Below are 21,462 nucleotides of genomic sequence, written 5' to 3'. Positions count from 1 at the left end.
GTTTAAGTCCAGTTTTGTTTTTTATTGTCAGAAGATGATTTTTGTGGCCTCTTTTAGATGTTAGGAAGTTGACAGTGGAGTTGTAGTTGTGATACTGGGTGCAAAGTATGTTAACTTCTAACTCAGAGAAACTAAAAGATCAGACTTGGTCAGTGGCAAAAATGCAAAACTGTTTTATCAAAAAAAAAAAAAAAAAAGAGAGAGAAACTTCTACTATTAGTCGTAAAAAATTAAGTAGTTATCTTGTTTGTTGATTTTTGTGTCTCTTGAGGAATGCAGTGTCTGGTTCTGAACTCCTGGAGTCGAGAGTAAAAGACTTTCCCTTCTTTCTTCATTTCCTATCCTTACTTCCTCCCTCTGCACTTCTACTTTCTCAGTTCTCAGCGAGTGCGTCTCATATCTTTGCTGCAGCTATTTACAGCCACATAATACTAGCTAGATAAACTCTTTTGATGTACTGCAATCTCAGATCTCTTCTCTGTGTCTTTGATGGGAATAGGTTTAGACATGGCAATCAAGACGTATTCACGTGAAGGGCATTGATTGATTCTTAGATTATCTTTCAATGCAGAGTTTAGATTTTGTTCTTTAAAAGGGTTTATTTTTGAACATGGTCACGATCAGCTGTGTTTTCAGACAAAATAGTTTCCGTGATGGGAATTAGCTCCGCAGTCAAAGTCCTAGTAAAGTGAATTTAGTTTTGGAGTTCAGGGCTGCCCAAAGAAGGTTTGCGGCCTTCGGAGAAATTATTTTTGGCCCTCTTAGGGGCTCTTAAGTGTAACAAGATATTCTATTTTGTTGGTTTTTATTCAGCTTAATCATTTCTGAGTGATTTAGTGATTTTGAGAGTACTTGCAGAATCAGTGGGCGGCTTTAAGATTCGTTTTGACACTGTAAAATTGACACAAAGATGGAAAATTGCTTCAGAAACTGACCATGAACAATACTTGAGCAGACGTTGCTCTTGGTGACAGTGATGCAGAGACAGAGCGCAATCTACGCTCATGCACGCTGTATTGACGAGACAACAGAGCTGCATACAGAGGCCAAGATGGCAGGACATATAACAGACAATGCAAGAGGCATATCAAACTGCAAGTGTAGGTTCAGCATCCGGTGACAGATATTGTTTTTCAATACCGTGTTCCTGAGATGGAGTGAGGGAGAGAGAGATAGGGGTGTGTGATAGTTCGTCAGTCCAAACAGAGTCATAAAGCGCTGCATGGTTAAGCCTGATGAATTAATAACAGGGAGGCAGATGGGTCCCAGGGGCACTGTGGGAGCAGAGCAGCATGGAGAGCAGAGAGAACACACGTTGATATCACTCACACACACACACACACACACATGCACATGCACACACACTTTTCCATGTCTGTATGCATCCATATAAACAGTCAGATCCTCATTTGCATCCATATAAAGTGTAGGACAGAGAGAGACACATAATGCATGTACTGAATACAGACAGAAACACTCGCTTGTCTTCTGCAATCACTCAAGGTTAAAGTGAATCAAACATGTAATTCATGATTCATGTCAGTCTTTTGGAAATTTGACCCCCTACTTTGTTTACTTGACACACATTACAGTGACAGCTCTCCTTACACTGATGAAAGTGTTGATCATTGCATGTTGAACGTTATCTGCTGATGCTTTGGCAGATCTAATGAAGGCCAGCGGAGGTCAAAACATTGATGAATAAACCCATCAAAGAGCATCGACGCAGCGCGCAGGCGTATTTTTCACCTTAATTGTTTTGTCTTTTGCATCAAGTTGTGAGCGCTTACTCGCCATGTTACTGTACCTGCAAGCCCGTTATGTTTGGGAATGAGTGAGTGTAGCCGGTGCTCAGGTCTAATGATCAGCATCTGAATCACTTTAATTGCCAAGTTCAATTAAAGCTGCTTCGGGTTACAATTTATTGTTGTAAAGATGCACCAGTCTTATCAGGCTGAATCATAAAGTGGGGCTCCCATTACGCTCTTATTTTCTCATTATCCTCTGCTTTCCTTCATGACCTGGAAACGCTTGTTTTCCATCTTGCTGACTATCTCAGTACTGTAGGAAAAAGTTACTGTGGTTTTACCTGCCACACTCCCAAATCCGTGTAGCGATATATTAATGTTACACCAGTTACAGTAAAGTGATTCATTCAAAGTTAGAAATGAAAACTCAAGAGCTAACTAAATTTATTTTGAATAAAATTGGTCATCACTTGCTGCCATTTTATTCTGCACATATGCAGAATACATGCAGCATGCACCTACAGATTTCCCAGCTGTGACTAACACATAAAGATGCTCAGTACAGAATTATATTCCACCAAGCAGGGCTGTAACACCAGATTCTGGGCCCTGTGCATAAGCAGTCTCTCAGGCCCCTGTGCTTCCTTATCGATCCATGTCTTTCTCATGGACCTTTTGAAATATATATATATATTTTTACACAAAGTCAGTTGGCTTTCTTTCCCTTCCCTTTCTGCCTTTCTTTTCTTTTTTTGGAACCCTGATTTACCTCTCTTGGGGAAAAACATGTATTTTGGTGCTCAAGCAGCATTAACAGTCACTCCCTCGGCTCTAGCTGCATCTAGTGCAGGGGCGACCCAAACCAGTTTGTGCCTTTTAAAGGTAAGAGGGACCTCAGAGAGCTTCCACTTTTTTTATACAAAGTTCACTCTTCAAACTATATTTTTAGCCAATTTTAATTTAGTTTATGTTATTTTGCGGGGACAGTGCACAGTCCAGTAATCAGTCCCACTTTCCCCCCCCACCACGACGCCCCTGGCTGCAAATACACCAGGACGTCACTTACATTGCAAAACATGGTGTACTACATACAACAGACCTACCAAGGCACTGATGTAGTGTAATGGCGGTTGTGGGCGCGAGCTGATGACACACCAGGGTGAGGTGCCAGCGGAGGCTGTGTGGTAATTTACGATGGGCAGACAGGTCAAGGTTGCCGTGTAATCTTCTGTCTGATGGAGAGCAATAAGTGTGTGTGTCTGTGTTTCGGTAAGTAGATGGGATTATGTCCTTGTGTGTACATGTGTGAGGGGGGCACAGGACACATGTCACCCCTCAATATTTAGAACATGTGCATTTGTTCCCCCTTCAACATAGCCAAGGACTTTTGTTTTGACAAAATTAGAGACATTAATACCATAAACTGAGGCAGAAATGGCAGAAATTGATGCATGAATTTTTTATCAGAAAGCAGGAAATTAAGTGTTTTGTGCTCAGTATTTCCTGGTAGATGACCCTTAACCCCCCCCAAATTGCTTAAACAAAACCTACACCCTTGTGTGTGTATATTAGGGAAAGACTGGTGTGATTTTTAGGTGCCTTGTATTGAAATATAAGCATTTCTGTTTAGTGGTTTGAGTGAGTCTGCATTCTCTTTTACTGCTGGCTGACAAAACTCCTTATTGCTCCAGACTGTGTAATCTCTGCCTCCTGATTTTTATTTATCAAAACACAAGTTTAGTTTAAATCAAACCCTCTTATATTTGATTTCAGTGGCACTTTTGTGAACTTTCAAGGAAATGTTTTGGACAAGTCTCCTTAATATCCGACCCTGGCTTTGACAGTACAGTTACACTGATTGACTGTTTAATAAAACGCTTGTTGTTGTTGAGGTTGTTGTGATTGATGAGGGGATATTATTTTAATTAGTAGCCTCATGATTGCCAGTTAAAAAAAACAAACAAAAAAAAAAACATAATGAAACTTGCCTCACCTTTGCTTGAAGAGTCATTACCCCACCTAAAACCATTTAAGTAGTCTGGTGTAATTGGACAACTTTACTGGTGTAAATGTCATTTTGGAGGCTTGTCATCATAGAAATCTGATAAATCTGGGTGTGAAACTTTATCCTTTTATTTATATTTAACTTAACCTGAGCTGCAGCAGAAGGATAGTTGCACAAAGACTTTTGTGTGGTACAAAAAAACTTTGAAAGATGTCTTTACTTTTACACAAAATGAGGACTGTGGATTTTGTCCTCCACTACATATCAATCAAACCCAAGAGCACAGTAAGTGTTTCCTTCCCTCTATGTTTCCTGGTTCATCAGATCATATCTAGAGGTTTGCTGCCTCTGTCCTTCACTCACCATCTCCCTTCATCCTCCCTGTTCTCACTTTCCTCCTGACATTTAACGGGAGTGGAGATCTCAGCCTTCTCTGAAGCAACAACTTGGTAATGACAAATTAATCCTCTTGGAAACAAAACAAAATATCTATATTTCATCAGGCGGTGACGACGGTCTTTTAGTGTTGTCACAACAAGTTACATGTTAAAAGGCCTTTGCTCTGTCTTTGGCTTCTCAATCCGCCAAGTTGAATAATTGAAAATATTTTCACTGACTGTCAGGCCCGGAGATGTGTAGCCGAGGCACCATCCCTGTGAGTCTCTCAGCTTCTTGTCTCTTGTTTTCTTAAGCTCTGACATGGCGTTGCTGCATGCCTCTACGTTGGCGTGTGGGTGATTTCTCAGTTGGGTTATACATGGCACGAGTGTGGGAATGTACTGAGGCTGCCTGGCTTTGGCTTCGCCAGCCAAATGTCTCCACCGAGCCTTGGATGAATATGGATTGGCAAATAAAACACGGTGTGAAGTAGGCAAAGCAGGGAACTCTGGCACACGGACAGGTGGATGTATAGAACACCACCGGTACACACACGGACACACACACAATCACAGAGACTCTGCGGCATAAACCTGCATGTTAGTGAGTCTGTCAGGCCGATGGCAATCATGCATGTATGCATTTGTGTGCATTGTTTATGTGCATGTGCCAGTTTCTCTATGTGTATGCATATGCATGTGTGTGTGTTGGCTGCCAGACGTGGAGAGCAGGAAGAGGAAGAAGGCTAGATGGTTGGAGGGGGTGTTTATTTATTCATTACCCAGCGGCCTCAGCGGTTTCAGGGGGACATGGCAACACTTGTCCTGGGCCCTTTAGCACTGGTCTGTTTGTGGCCTGCTTTGGCCCTGCCAAAGCCTTCAGCTCTCACCTCCTCTGCTCTCTGCTCTCCCATATTCCTCCTGCTTTTTATTATTTTTCTTTTGGATTCTGCTTATGCTTTCACTTTTGTTTCTCTCATAATTTACTGTATTGCCTTTCTTTCTCTGGTTCTTTCTGAAAGATTATTTTGTGAAACACATAATGCCTCATAAAACCCAACTCGTCATTCTTACACTTTTTACACTTGAGTTTTTGTGGTGATTTAAATGAGATATAGAAAATTGGTTAATAAGATAAACTGATTAAGAGATGTTAGTATAGGCACACTTTGTCACCTGGCAAAGCAAGGCTAGCTGTTGTCCCCTGTTTCCAGCCTTCATGATAAGCTAAGCTTTCTGACTGCTGGGTGTATACTCACTGGCCTCTTTATTAGGTACACCCCCTGGTACCCCCTTTTGCCTTCAGATCTGACTTAATCCTTTGTGGCATAGATTCAACAAGGTGCTGGAAACATTCCTCAGAGATTTTGGTCCATATTGACATGATAGCATCACACAGTTGCTGCAGATTTGTCGGCTGCACATCCATGATGAGAATCTCCCCTTCCACCACATCCTAAAGGTGCTCTATTGGACTGAGATCTGGTGACTGTGGAGGACATTGGAGTACAGTGAACTCACTGTCATGTTCAAGAGACCAGTTTGAGATGATTTGAGCTTTGTGACATGGTGCGTTATCCTGCTGGAAGTAGCCATCAGAAGATGGGTACACTGTGGTCATAAAGGGATGGACACGGTCAGCAACAATACTTAGGTAGGCTGTGGTGTTTAAACCATGCTCAGTTGGTACTAAGAAAATCTCCCCCACACATTACACCACCAGCAGCAGCCTGAACCGTTGATAAAAGGCAGGATGGATCCATGCTTTCATGTTGTTTACACCAAATTCTGACCCTACCATCTGAATGTGGCAGCAGAAATCCAGACTCCAGATTTTCCAGTCTTCTGTTGTCCAGTTTTGGTGAGTCTGTGTGAATTGTAGCCTCAGTTTCCTGTTGTTAGCTGACATCTGCTTCAAGGTTGGACGTGTTGTTGGTTCAGAGATGGTCTTCTGCACACCTTGGTTGTAACCAGTGGTTATTTGACTTCCTGTTGCCTTTCTATCATCTTGAACCAGTCTGGCCATTCTCCTCTGACCTCTGACATCTCCAAGGCATTTTCACCCAGAGAACTGCTGCTCACTGGATGTTTTCTCTTTTTGGGACCATCCTCTGTAAACCCTGGAGATGGTTGTGCGTGAAAATCCCAGTAGAGCAGCAGTTTCCGAAATACTCAGACCAGCCCAGGCAAACTTAAAACAACCTTTTGGGCAAAAATACAATGTGCCTTGTTTGGTGGAAAAAGGTGGAATTGCAATGGTATGGGGCTGTTTCCCTTTTCATGCTACACTTAGGTGAGGTTGGGGCTTCAGGTAGCAACCAGGTGTACGACTGTAAGCAGCAGGCACCAAAGAGACACAACACTGGGAAAAACAATGCTAATGGTCAGGCAAAGCGCCAGAGAGAGTACATTTGGAGTTGGCTTTTAGTTGCACTTGTGCTGGCCAGCGTATCTACAAAAATTAACCGTGCAATTCCGCATAATATACCTTTTAAAGTCTCCAAGAAAGGAAATAAGTTTATTTTCCAAAATGCCGAACTATTCCTTCAAGGGATGCCTGTCAAAAATATATATTTTGTTTTAAAAAATACTTTCAGCTCATATATGGAGTCAGATTTTTACAACTCTCAAATATTAATATTGGCCTCAAAAATCCAGTTTGGCTAAATTTCATACCATTTACCTAAATTACATTTTGATGGTGGGTGTGGACATTGATGGGAAATCTTCACAAGAACATGCAAATCTAAATGTAAGAGTGAAATAAAAACAGTCTTTGGAGTGCACACTGGTTGCTGTTGACTCCAGCATCCTGTTGACAGGATGTTGTGTGTAATTCCCAACATTTCCTTTGCTTTAAAGCATCACTAACCAGTTTGTTTGGTAAACATGCGTGTTGCAATAACACTGAATATGTGTCAACATGACAACTTATGTAATGTATTTTTATTTTCAACAAGTAAAATACACCGGAAAAGAAAACGATTTTAGGCAATAAAGAACAAACACATCTTTGTTTTGGAGAGACTTGACTGTGTTTTTTAGAGATGTGTGCACATTATTAGACAGCATGCTCTATTACGCCCGTCTGCTTGACTTTTTCTCCCTGCAAACAATGCCTGTACTGTTAAGTGTCAGTGTATGAACTTGTAGTTGAGATAAATGGCACAGGCGTTTTTATTTGGCCTCAGGGAAAATGTGGACGTGTTTGTGTGTCTGCTCGAAGTCTCACCTTCCAGTAAAGCCAAACGGAAACTGTTTCAGGGATGCATACCTCCTCCAGGAAATGTTTCACAAACAGACTCGTGCACACTTTTACCTCAACCCTTTAGGCGTCAGTGTACTTCATCAGAACTGCTCGTCAGGTCGTCGAATAATTTCGGAAACCCCCTCCTACCACAGCTTTTCAAATTTGCAATCTGGGGGATTTTGTCTGACAATTTCAATCTGATTTTCACACCCACTTCACACTGTGATTGATGAAAGAGGTGAGAAGGGAACCCAGATATGAACTTCTCTCTTAAGCTCTCTTTTCATCAGTCTTTACAGAAACTATTTCTGTCACCCCATATTTAATGATAGATGCATCTCCCTGCCTCTCTGACGGCCTGCTTTTCACTTTGCCTTTTGACTGTGGCTGTTTGCAACAGGTATAAACACTTTTGTCTCCTGATGTGGTCGAACAACATGTTGTTCTATGTATCTAGTTCTTTTAGAGCACAACTCGATCTTTACAAAACTTATTAGCAGCAATACTATCTTTAAGTAGCCAACAATAAATACAGAATTTGTCTATCTGCCCCTAATCACATGAATTTGCTTGATCTGTTGAAAGTTTGATGCATATTTTAATGTCGTCTTTGCAAAGGGCAGAATTTCGCCTGTCTGATAACAAATATGATACGACCAAAAAGATGTGATGCACAAGGCAACCATATGGTAAAGAACATGCATTTAAAATATCTGATAATATTGTGTGAGGTCTGGTACAGTGACCGAATAAGAAAAAAGGACAAAAGGAGCACTCTTTAAATAAAATGTTAACATAAAATTGCTCAAGAAAAGGCAAAAAAATGATAGTAACAGATAAAATGGTAAACATTTCAATAGTGTAGTATTTGCTGAGGCTGGTTGTACTGGGTCTGTGTTAGTACTGGCTGATGATGCAGCATCTCTCTACTGACAACTTAAGCACAAAGCACCTGTAAAGTACCTGTAAAGGGTAATACTATTTCCCTAGATTTTCTTTTTATAGGCCTACATTTTCAAATATAAAACTATTTATAGGCAACTATGGCTTGGCAGAATACTTTATGGTTATTAGAGAGATGAGCATCCACAATGCCCAATACCCCCAACTAATCAACGGTTTAAATTCAATATTTAATCAGTAACCATAATGTCAATCCATTGCTTTCCTTCTTGCATTTGTCCGGAGTTGTAACTAAATCTTGACTGAGAGACTAGATTATTGACCCTTTGCTAAGTTGGTTACAGTGTGGGCTCCATGCTTGCTCCGACAGCTTGTCGGACCATCACAAAGGGGCAGGGCTTAGCGTAAGGTCAAATATTGTCTTGTTTAAAAATTATGTCCACCCATAAGGAGTGCTATCACCCTCGTATTTGTCTGGACTGGTCACAGAGGCTGCTACTGGCTAGCACGAGTTTGATTTCTTACATGCGCATATGAATGCATGTTCACACACAACACAGTTATCGTTTCAGAGCTGCAGTCTCTAAACACTGGCGTTTATCAAATGTAATAACTAGTTGTAGTTCACTGTTGCTTTTGTCAGGCACAAAGCCACAGGACACAGCCTGGAAGTGATGGCAAACAAGCAAGCAAGATACAAACAGACCAAGGGGTTCATTGCCCCCCCGTGGTGTCGTTTCTCTGTTAGTGGGGACAAGGATAGTTCTCTATTATGCTCTTGTGAAAGTTGTAAACATTGACACCAGCTTTGAGATGAGGGGGCCTAGCATAATATGCGGAGCCTATGCAACTTGTGTAGTAAGTGTGGGACCGCCCAACTTTGTTTGTGGGACATCTCAGGCATCTCTTGGGAGCTTTGTCTGGGCCACTGGGTCCGAAGCAGCTGCATAATTTGCTTATGTGTCGGGCCAGCTCTGCTTACAAGGATCTTCTTTCATGATGTTCTCTCTTTTTAAATTTTGCTCTCACAAGCACTGCAAAACGACAAATGGATAAGTCAGATTAACACATTGGGGACAGACACATATACAAACATAACATGATATAAGATCATGCTGTGCTCTGTATGACCTGACTGGGCTAATCTCCCCCATGGTGGGAGATCATCGATTCCTGTAACAAAAGACCTGAGCCAGGCACACATCTTGCTCCTGACCCTTCCCTCCATGCTCGGCCCAAGCGCCTGTTCAAACCCCAACCCGATCAATGGCCATACTGAGGGATCAATTTCTCAGTCTTTGGGGTGTCAAATGTGATATGGCATTACTTTGGCTGGGTGGCGTAAAGGAGCCCGGTCAGACTGATGCTTCAAAGCGTTTGGTTCTCCTCATCAGTCGTCGTCGAACCATTCAAATCAAGATTTAGATTGGTGCGAGGTGATGAGAGGGAAAGAGATGAGAGGGGCTGATGCTGTCTGCTCTCTTTTGTTTTCAGAGGCTTGTTTGATTGGTACAGTCATCTTTGATTGATCGGTTGTTGCTTGTAGAGTTTGTTTGGTGAGGTGATAATTTGTGAAATGGGTTTGTAATCCGTGTGCTTTTTATTTTGTCTCCATCTTTTGTTGCCTAGTGGTGGTGTTTCTAAACTGGACTTTGTAAAAATCAGCGAGGAATGTTGTGTGATTTTAATTTACTGGATTTCCTGTTGATTGAGTTTGAATCTCTGTAAGTTGGTTATCTTTATCTATTCAACCCTGGTATTTATCTGTTTATATTCACTGCTTCAAAGAAACCGCTGTTGCTGCTGTAGGTAACATAAAACATACTTCCTGTGTACAAACAGTAAACATTGTATTATGATAGAGATTGGGGAGCACCAACACATTTGTAATAGTGTTGTGGTCTGGGACAGATCAAAAATGAATCAGCCACGTGTGTACTCCTGTTTTGCAAAGCCACCGTCGCTACATCCTGGCCTTAGTGATCCCCAAGATGACTGTGATTGGTTTAGTGAAGTACAAACAACCCAGAGTGTTTTTTCCTATATACCAGATTGATAATGGGTGCTTCCAGACTTTTCTCTATGGCTGACACAATGGTGTGAAGATAGGTCTGGCTACGCAGGACTAGCGGCTCTATGATGCTATACTTGGGCATAACAGTGCTCTGCACTACATCAGTGTACAACATGCTCACAGTGACAATGCTAACATGCTGCACTTTAGCACGTATCACATTTATTGTGTTCTCCATCTTAGTTTTGTGTGTTAGCATGCTAACATTTTCAGAGTTAGCACTTAATGCAGGGAATGGGAATGTCTGTACCAGAGTTCATCCTTTCAACACTTAAAACTACGAATGTCAACCTCATGGTGGCGCAAGAAAAAAAAAGTCAGGGACAGTATTGGCAGTAAAAAGCACTCAAGTATCAGAGAGAAAAGCAACAAAGTTGGAATAATGTTGTATAGATGGACGTAGTCCTTAAAGGGAGGGCTGGAGTGGGGGTAGATGGGTCGAACAAGCACAGGACTTTCACCTAGGAGACAGGTGTTTGTGTCCCAAAGTCACATTTGACCTCTTTTAATAACAATGTAGTCTAGTATGCCAGAATGTGTAGTATACTCGATAGCGATATATGTGATGTGGTGTATGTGATGTCTGTCATGTCACAGACGTAACATAAGTACTTGTTTAAAGCCAAACTATGATCTTTTTTCTTAACCTAACCACCTAGTTTTATTGCCTAAACCTCACCACTAAGTTTTACAGTGTAACGACAACTGTTTTATAACATTAGGGATACATTTAAAACGATGAGCATTAAAACAGTAATATATGTTTAGGGCAGTGGTTCCCAACTAGTCCAGCCAGGAGGTCCAGTTTTCTGTTCACTCACTCTACAGCAGGAACGCATCATATTTTGTGAGCTTATCATTTTTTCTTAATACAAAATTACAAATAACTTTAGCTGTAGATAAAGATAGTTAATGCGTATCTAAAAATATAGTTAGTTACTATGTTGTTTTTTTTTATAAGAGGCACTCAAGTAAACCATCTCAAAACTGAACTCAGTAAATGTAATAAGCTACTTTCCTCCTGTAATAACTGGGTAAACACAACTACCACTGGAACTCAATTTCATAATTTATTTAGCATAATAAGGACAGTGAAGCCCATAATAATGCTTCAAACTCTGGTCAACAGCTTACATAAGATTTTCCAATAATGTTCTTGCTGTGAAATGTTTCTTTCATTCTCATCATCTTTTGGCAGTCAAACCAAGGTTTCAGTTTGTGACCTAAACACAGTTAGCAACCAGCTTTTTCCCAGGACAAAGAGAACAGAGAGGAGAAAACAGCACATAAGGAAACTGTACGAGGGAAAATAGCAACCCTTAAAAGAAGAAAAGGGGGAAAAACACAAAAGTATAAAAATTTAATTGAAAAATAAAAACGATGTTATCCCATAAAAACATTCTAAATGGGCTTGGTAGGGCTGTGTATGGCGGGAAGCCGCACGATGTACCTAAGGCACTGCAAAGTGTTAACATGAAAAACACATCAGAGAGGAGGAAGGAGGGAGGGGCAGGCGCCCTGTGGGGGCATGCACGCATGGGAACGCAGACATGTGGCCGATACGTCTCGCTTTGCAGTTAGTGTGTGCATGATATGACTGCATGTACAAATGATGCAGGTCACAGTTTTTCATTTGAGGTACGATGTGTTGTTCTCGAGATGAAGCGAGAACAGTTCAGAGAGTAAATTACACATCTGGTTAGAAAACTTAATTAGACTTTAATTTGCATCTTCTATACATGTTTATTCTTTATGTACAGTGTAGAAGGGCCTTCTCACCTCAGCATGTTGTGGTGATGGATCTGAGATGGAAAAGAAAGGCAGCACTCATTATCAGCCTTAAACACAAACTTGGGGTGTAATTGTTTGGAGAGAGAATTATGAAAAACTACATTGAACCTTTTTGCATCAGTGAAATTGTGTCAGGTGTGGTTAGGGCTGGGTACCATTCACATTTTAACTGATAACAGTGCTGGTGCTGGTCCCTCAAATTCGGTATCTGTATTTTTTTGGTACCTTTAGTCTTTCTTCAATTACAAAAATATGATTTTTGAATAAGCTGCAGTCAACAAGTGATTCTGCTCCTCTGCTCCTTTCTAATCACACATGCAATCACAAACAACAGTGATGCCAGACTATTTCTAAAACAAAATAGAGAGAAAATAGACCAGATTGACCGAAATTATCAAGACTGCAGCGATTATTTCGGCTTTCTGGGAAGCCAGCGGAGCTCCTTGGTGGCTTTCCAGCTTTGGGCCGCCTTGTAGTGCTTTCACCTTCTGTCTAAACCCGGCGCACAGACCAAGGTGTGCTCTTAGGTACTGAAATTTGGCACAGATTGATTTAATGTGAATTGATACCTAGAAGTAACAACATTCGATACCCTTAAAAGTACATAGTTTAGTATCCAACTCCAGGTTTGGTAATTTTTTCGCCCAGAGAAAATGACAAATCATTTTACTGCCATTTAGAGTTGCTGGTGGACAAAGTTTTCTTGTGCTGATTCACCTTGTAAAATGCAATAATAATAACATGTACCTCAGTCAGTTTTTACTTCATATGTTTTTTAAATCGTGGATAAATAATGTATTACTGTGTTAATGGCAGTTTTTTTTATACCACAAAACATAAGCACTACTGCTTTTTTTGGTAGTTAAACCAATCAAACATAGATTCCATGAACATTAATTATACTGTTAAGGTAATTGACATTTCTAACCAATCTGCATCATTAATATTTCATCTATTCTTAAAAATGTATTAGTAACACTACTGTTTCATTCCTACTGGACCTTTGTCAGGAGTGTTCAGGGTAGTTGGACACTCTTGACGAAGGTCCAGTAGGAACAATACGTTAGTGTTACTAATAGATTGTGAAGCAGAGCAAGAGCAGTGTGCGGGATTTCCTGTTGAGAGACTAAGTGATATTTTCCAACGCGCCTGCATCTGACACGGTTGCATGTGCGAATCTCTCTCTTCGAACAAATCTATTCTTAAAAACAAAATCAGGCCTAAATGTGTCAAAGAAGTTGCAGATCAGTTATAGTATTAGATGAATTACAGCATGGTTCCCAAACTATGAAACGTGTGCCACTGGCGGTACCTGAGCTCCCTCTAGTGGTATGCAGGGGAATCTCTGTAATCTCTCTTTTTTAAATCAATGAATTTATTTAAATATGCAGAATGCTGTCAAACAAAAATATTTAAACAATGAGATCCCCGACATGTCATTAAAAATAAGCTTTGCCTTCACTGTAACATTTTTGTTTTGATATCAGCCTGCCACAATGTCATGTTCATAAACGTAGCATGTGCATACGGCCGCAATAGTTACGAGCAATACTCGGATGGCAAGATGGTAAGAGGAGATAAAAATGTGGCTTCAAACAGGAACTGCTGGGTGGAGAAATGATCAGGAGGAGAATATTTCAAGCAGTGCTGTTGAAACTGAGCTGAAACTCAACCAAGCGCAAGTGCTCGTGGCCACCTAAGCAGCGCCAGTGAAGTCTCCACAGCACCTAATGAGTAGCTGGCCCCTGTGGTGTATGACAGTTGTGTGGAAGAGTTTAGGTGTCAGTTCAAGTGTTACCTCTTTGTACAACATGGCTGACAGCAGTCAACAATTAGGAATACACCTGCCTCCTGTGTGAACTCTCCATAGCTGAATAGGGCAGGACTACGCAAGTGTATTTTAATATTGGTCATAGTGGTGCTTGGAGAGCCTTATATTTTCTGAGTTGGTACACAGTGTTAAAAGTTGTAGAACCAGTGGGTTATAACAATAAAATGTACTTTTGAATACTGTAAGTTATGGTACTTGCTGTATTGCCTATATACAGTCGCAAACCTCACTCATTTGGCACATGAACCTTGAACAAATTGTACAAAATTAAATAAGAAGATGATTTATGTTTGGAAGGTTGAAGGCTTTCCTAAACTGCAAAAGTCAGCAATGAAATAGAAATGCACAATTAAATTTTACAGTATGAATTATGATGAAAAAGTGTGTATGTTTCTGTGCCAAACAGCAGTTCTGCTTTTGGTTGAGTTGGAAGACAACTGAATACAATTTTTAATTTCCTGTCTGGTGGAGCGAACAAAGTTGAGACTTGTCAGGCTCTTGACAAGTCTAATTGGAGAAATAAAATGCCTCAAGCAAAGTTTTAGCAAAAAGGTGTGTTTGTTTGTGAGGTGGAGGTGTGTGTGTGTGTGTGTGTGTGTGTGTGTGTGTGTGTGTGTGTGTGTGTGTGCATGCCTGCATGTCTGTAGCACACATACTCACACTTTTTCCTTTTATTTTTTGATGATGAAGTAAAAGGGCATGTTTGCTTTGCATGTCCCGGATTCCCAGATTCTTCCGCCACAGTGGAATGATTGAGGCAAAGCAAAGAAAGAAATGAACAAAGAGAAAGAAAAACCGGTGGAGGAATTAGTCAGTTAAATATCTCAGGGACTTTCCCATCTTTGTCTCCTCTGAGTGTTTACATCAAACCCGTCTAAGCGTTAAAGTTTGCAGGAAGCCACACAGGACCTGCAATCACACAGCAGCACTGACAGGAATGCCCTAAAACTATTAGCTCTTCGTCTCTCTCACACCATCACACACTTTCTCGCTCTGTTAGTTTCCCTCTTCCATCTATCTCGCACATAAATTTAAACAGAATATTAAAACAGAGGTAAACAATGCAGATGTGTGCACAAACACATATACTGTAGGCCCATGAACACAGACACACAACCTATTTAAAATGTCATGTCGTAGAGCGTGCATGCTGTGGTCTGCCACATTCACTACAATCAATACATCCATTTTAAATAAAATATGTCAAACCGATATGAACTCCTGAGACCTCTCGTTAAAAGCTTTGACCGCGGCTGTTTAGTCACCACTGAGGTCATATGAACCCTTAACCCTGCATCTAAGCTCACATTACCTACACCTCCTCTTCAACCCATCACTGTTACGAGATCAAATAATATCTGAGGATCTGATCCAGAACCTGTAGCTAATAGCCACCTTGGCCCGCTCGGCTCCGGGACTCATAATGGAATGAACAGAGCTGTGGACTTGCTGCTGTTTTGGCCCGAGGCTGTAATCAATTTCCCCTTGTGAGGGACTGGGCCATAGAGTTCACTGTTTGCAGGGCTTGATAAGAGGAAGCCGAGCAGGGACCTTTAGTTTGGCCTAATGTCAGGTTCACCATCAGATAAACAGACTGATTTGATCTCACTGCTGCAGGGAGGAGATGACTGCTGCTGCACTCAGTGGAATTCTTACTATGTGAGAGTGTGTGTGTGTGTCAGGAACTAGTTGGCTTGTGTGTTTGTCTCTCTGTGGTTGAGTGTGACAGTGCACAAATGTGTGCAGAAGTGAATGCATTAGATTTTGTGTATGTATGCAAACATACATGGAATTTAAAGGCTAAATTTGTTATTTGTGTGAGTAATGGGCACAACAATGAGTATTAAGCGAGAACGCTGCAGGCTGCAATATAACTACTTGGGGCTTGTTTGCACCATCAGTGTACGTCCACTAAAAGTGCTTGTTTTGCCACTGTCATATTCTGATGATTATTTTTAGTGTCTGACAACTTATGAAAACTATTTCTTTTCGTCAGAGAGTAAGATCCTTTTTCTTTAAACAGAAACAGCCCTGAATTTGCTATCACCAATCCCACTAGACTCCATTTACAACAAACAGTAATTTATCATTGTAAAACAACTTTTATTCAAAGTCGACTGAAAAAAATAAAACTCAGCAAAACTGTCTTGGTTCATCTTTCCACTGTTCCAACAATCAAAAACTTTGGTTTGGTTAAAATAAACCCTTAATTCTCCCAGTTAGATATGAAAATATGCTGGCTCTATACATGCTAAAATTACTGTTTATTTAAATGGACTCTGGTGGGTTTGGCAAAGGCGAGTTCAGGGCTGTTTCCAGTTAAACAAAACTGATTATGCTCCTTAACAGTAAGGTCAATCTTTGTAGGGATCCTTTCCATAAGTTGTTAGACAATTAAAATAACAATCAGCTATTTTCATTTGCAAAATCAAGCTCTGTTATTGGACGTAAATTAACGGTGCGAACATGTCCTGACTGGTTTGCAGCCTGTTTTACTGCTGCTGGCTGCAGCACTCTGTTTCCCCAAAACTAATGCTGGAGCGATTAGTTGATGAATTGTGTAGTCCAAGTTTTTTTTATCAAGCCTAAGAGCCAAACATTTACAGTTTGAAGTCTCAGCTTCTCAAATATCAGGATTTGCTGCTTTTCCAATTGACTACAAACACATATATAACACAAATGTGAGAAATTGATTTAAATGCCAAAAGAGGTCATACAGTTGGAACTTCTATATGTACGTTTCAAAGCAACATTAGACAACTAAAGGAGCAACAAACGTCAAAGTGCACTTGTATCAGTCAAAACGAGGGCGAAATAATTAGCTAATAAATAAAATCATGTCAACCTACCAACTACCGCCAAACTCAGAGAGCAATATGTTGAAACTATCTAGTAGAAATATGAACACACTGTGACGCACTGGGAACCTTAATGGCCCAACTTTTTATCAGCCTTTAATCGTTGTTGTGCAGATTATGTTACTTCGAAGTTAGTATTTTTTTTTTTTTTTTTGGCCTTTTATGTCTGAAGTCATTTTTCCATTGCCGTTTTTATTCCTTCCATCGTCTGCTGTTGTTAGAAACTCTAAAAAATGCTTAAAGAACAACGCCCTCTTCCTGTTTTGTGCTGTACTGCAAAATCTGCCCAGATTCAATTCAATTCAATTCAATTTTATTTATAAAGCCCAATATCACAAATCACAATTTGCCTCACAGGGCTTTACAACATACGACATCCCTCTGTCCTTATGACCCTCGCAACGGATAAAGAAAAACTCCCCCCCAAAAAAAACCCTTTAACGGGGAAAAAAAAAAAAAATGACACGCAACGTAAAATGCATCATCGAGGTTGTTGATCTTTTCCTAGATTACCTGTTTGTTTATGATAATACCTACTTGTCATATTGATGTGGTCATTATTCAAAGGTGTTAACATGCAGCACATGGCACATTCAGCTTTTAGAGCAAATTAGAGATTGAAAGTTCAACACCTGCTTTATACTCTTGCATTCTATCATTATTCCTGTCCATCATCGCTGCTAAAAAAAAATAAGTAATGGATTACACTGACTCTTGAAAAAAACCTCTAAAATCTTTAAACAACTACATCAAACATGTGAATGCTGATTCAATTAAGTATTCGTCCTTTTTGGCAAGTTTCTTTCTTAATAATCTGAAAACCATGTCTTTGGTTCTGTGCCTGTTTTCAGACTGTTTGTAATAACATTTTGCATTCCTCATCTTCCCATAAGCACTTCTTATTATGAGACTTTCACCACAGTGCCGTGAACGCCTTCAAGTATGAAGTATGGGTCATGTAAACTTTAAGTGTTTTGTCTAATGCTCTCATCCATCTATCCCACCATCACTTTCCCCTTTTAATTGCCTAAAACACTTCAACCACTAAACCCTCAACCCGTTCACATTAGATGAGCTCTGTTTGTGCTCTGATAACCTCTCTCAGGCGGCTTCTCAACAGGAAGGCTGATGAGAGGGTATATTAAGGCTGTTAAACAGTTGAGGAGGGCTGGGGGCTTCTGGGAGCCCAAAGAGACAAGAACCTTTATTGGAAATGTAATTTTTGTTTGTCTGCAATTACCTCCCCGCTCATTTGTTTTACAGACGCTGTTGTTATAGTGAGGAGAGAGTACGGTGGATTCTCCCTAGGATTGCTCTTCTGAGAGGCTGCAGTTTATTACAAATGGGAAAGCTTTCATTGCAGATTGCCCCAGCACTGCGTAGAGGTACGTGACCCATCTCAGGCATCTGGGGTCGGCTCTATAGGGGCTGAATTTACTCACAGAGTGCACACACAAGACGTCGATTGTGTTTGTGTACGTTTGTTGACATATGCATGTGGATTCTACGTATGAGTAATGTGTTTATAAATGAGTTACTATGAGCTTTGGGTTTGGCGGCATGAAATTACTGTGAGAAAAGTGTGTTTGTCCAGCACACCATGGATTATCTGCATATGGTTTATGCATCCATATGTGTGTATGTTTTATGCATCCATGTGCTTTAACTAGTGTACTATAGTGAACAGTGGGCTGGCTTACATTAAGCCTGCTTGAATTTCTGTCTTACATAACATAGATATTTTTATTTTAGTAAAGATTTTTATAATTTTACATGAAACATGTCACCAGAAGAACTAAAGAGCTTGATTTTGAAGCGTTATACAACCCAAAATATGGTATTTGTTGGTATAATATAGAAAGGGTTACTCATAGTGACGAACCAAGTTTCATCTTGTTGTTTTGGTTTCATGGCTTGCAACTTTATTGTTTCACACTTGCTGCTCCCGTTAGTGTACTCTCAGCTATTTTCAGTGTAAAAAGCTCTACAAGTATACTGTATGCTACTTACTTGGCGCAAACAGTTAGCGACTTGTTGGTGAACACAGTGGGATATTGTGCAGCTAAAGAGTCAGATATTTCACTCTGGAGTTGACGGACACCAAACAGAGCTAAAATAGAGAGTGATTATTGGATCTACACCCCCCACATGGCCAGAAATCCGGAGTTTTAGTCCTGTTGCTTCTATTCTGTAATGTATTTTATCTCTGTTGCTGTGTGATTTCTGTGTGTCTTATAATTGTTGCAACTTTTCTATGCTGCTGTCTTGGCCAGGCTTCCCTTGAAAAAGAGATCATTGTGTCTCAACGGGACCAACCTGGTTAAATAAAGGCAATAAAAAATAATAAACATGATGACAAATAACTATTAATGTCGCTCCATATCTACCAGATGGATACGGAAGCAACAGTTGGCTAAAAGATTCGCTTTATCAGCTTCATTAGATGATAATATGTTGACAGGTGCATTTCCACCCACCTGTTTCCATGTGTATTTCCAATTTGCAAATAAAATCCTCAATGGAGAAAAAAATCTCTAAAGTTTCTCAAAAAGTTATGACACTTGGAGGAGGTGGAAAAGATGGTGTATTGATAGAAGGGAAATGCGTACCATCATTACATTGCCTCCTGCGAGCTCTGTCTGTCGTCTCTGCAGGCTTTTAACAGCTCTTCCAACAGCACACAGCTGTGATGTTAGTTGTTTCAAACACTATATTTCCATTGTCCAGTGTGTTTTACCATATTATACATCCATTGTATTTCCTCGTTTGAGGTTTGACTGGTGCTCTTTTAATTACGTCATCTCATTGCGCCCTCTTCTGCAGTGGCCCTGATTGGAGAATCAGCGCCACCTTCTACTTACCTCGAATCAACTCCCAATATTTGCACAACAGTAGTGGATGGGAAAGCACATACATTCACATTTTCTTTTGGCAATTTTCTTTCTATTAAAATTTGTGCTACATTTGGATGGAAACCCATGTTGTGTTTACAGTTTGTTGCACTGCCCCCTAGTGGCCAAAAAATAAAATAAAACCACTCTAAATGTAGGTCAAAATAAGACCCCCTTCATTTAAGTAGTATTGTATTCCCATCCCATTCAGAACTATTTAAAGACAAATGAAAACAAATGTTTTAGACATAAAAAAGGAACAAAAAAGCCTGTCTGTGGTTCTGTTTTCTCATTTTCTGCCACTATATACATGTTAGTAACCAGCTAGTAACGGCTAATCTCTTTATCATCAGTGAAAATGTCTTTAATAAGGTCACTGCCCCCTGACCTCTGCCCTTATAAAAGAACAGGAGAGTTGTGGTTATTAGTGTGCCCCACACTGGGAGGCACCATTATCGCTCTGAGGATGATGGGAGGTTGGGGGGGAGCTGAAGGGGTTGGGGAGGGGTCTGGGGAGTAGGTAATTTGATTGGAGCAAAATTAGGGACTCCTCTGCCGAGGCATTATGGGAGAGTTCCTGGTGGGTCATTTTAGCTTCACTTCCTCCATATTTCTCAGCTTGATTAAAAATTGATCGGCAATGGCAATGTGAATATATTATTGGGGCCATTATTCACCCCTGACAGATAATTGGATGGTACACACAACTCTATTTTCTTTGGGGGCAATGCCATCACTTGTGTGGCTCTGGTGTGTGTGTGTGTGTGTGTGTGTGTGTGTGTGAGTGTGTGTGTGTGAGAGAGAGAGAGAGAGAGTGAGAGAGAGAGAGAGAGAGAGTGAGTGAGTCCTGGGTGGATAGATGGTTTAGCTGAATCCTTTTTTCCTTTTTTTATTCTAAGTCAATAAATCACTCCCTCTCCTCTGCTTTCGAGCCATCCCTCCATCCAATTCCAACCCTGCTGTCACTGTCTATGGCCACGTATGATGGATATGTTATTGAAACATCATGCAAAGCATATAATCATTTTTCTGGTAATCATTCATAACCTATTCTCATAAAAATTTGGAATACGGCCATGAAATACATTGTTAGATAAACCCAACATGGATTTGGATTTGCTTTTTAGTTTGTGCTCATGCTCCATCTCCAATTCACTTATTACCAAAGATTGAATTTTTCTCCAAAAAGCACTCGAGCTGTGGAAAATGTCTGTGAATAAGCCAGTCTGATAGCAGTTAGCTAGCATAGCTGCAGGCGCAGATGGATATTGGAATGAGCAGAATGCAATGTGTGCTTGGTGGCTAATGCTATTTGCTCTTCGCCCAAGGCTTAGCTTGCTGCCATTTTCACGCCTTCTTAATGTCTTAAACTGCATGAAGAAAGAGATGGCTTGCACAACATGGTGTGAACCCCTGCACAGTTGTCTGTTGGTCTGCAAATAATGGAGGGTGTGTTGTCAGCAGTGTGCTGCCTTTAAGGGCTACTTTGACATTTTGCATGGTTGTTTTGTTTTTTTTGCGGGCCAAATTTAGTTGTGAGGGAAAAAGTTTGTAATTTTTTCCCCTCAGCTCACTAAAAATCTTCTTCTCAGCCATCATACCTATTATAGTTTGGGCTAATTACACAGTTCTTCTTGTTTTTATTCTAAACAAAATAGTGATTCCAGTGTTTCAGGGTCTGAAATATACGTTTGGTGGTAGCTGGTAAAAAGGGCCATTTTCCAGCATTATGTG

The 21,462-nt window shown here is 40.5% G+C and overlaps 1 long non-coding RNA gene across 1 annotated transcript in view; it reads left to right on the top strand.

Moving 5' to 3' along the window:
• LOC117248786 (uncharacterized) overlaps window positions 1-18,223 on the top strand; it is a 37,310-nt gene extending 19,087 nt beyond the window's left edge. Inside the window, exon 3 of the long non-coding RNA XR_004500937.2 lies at window positions 18,101-18,223. This is a non-coding gene — a long non-coding RNA (uncharacterized LOC117248786). The remainder of the gene's footprint in view (window positions 1-18,100) is intronic.
• The last annotated feature ends 3,239 nt before the right edge of the window (window positions 18,224-21,462 follow it).

This window comes from Epinephelus lanceolatus, chromosome 17 (genome assembly GCF_041903045.1).
Source record: "Epinephelus lanceolatus isolate andai-2023 chromosome 17, ASM4190304v1, whole genome shotgun sequence".
Lineage (NCBI taxonomy): Eukaryota > Metazoa > Chordata > Actinopteri > Perciformes > Serranidae > Epinephelus > Epinephelus lanceolatus.
This window is presented reverse-complemented; position numbering and strand designations above follow the sequence as displayed.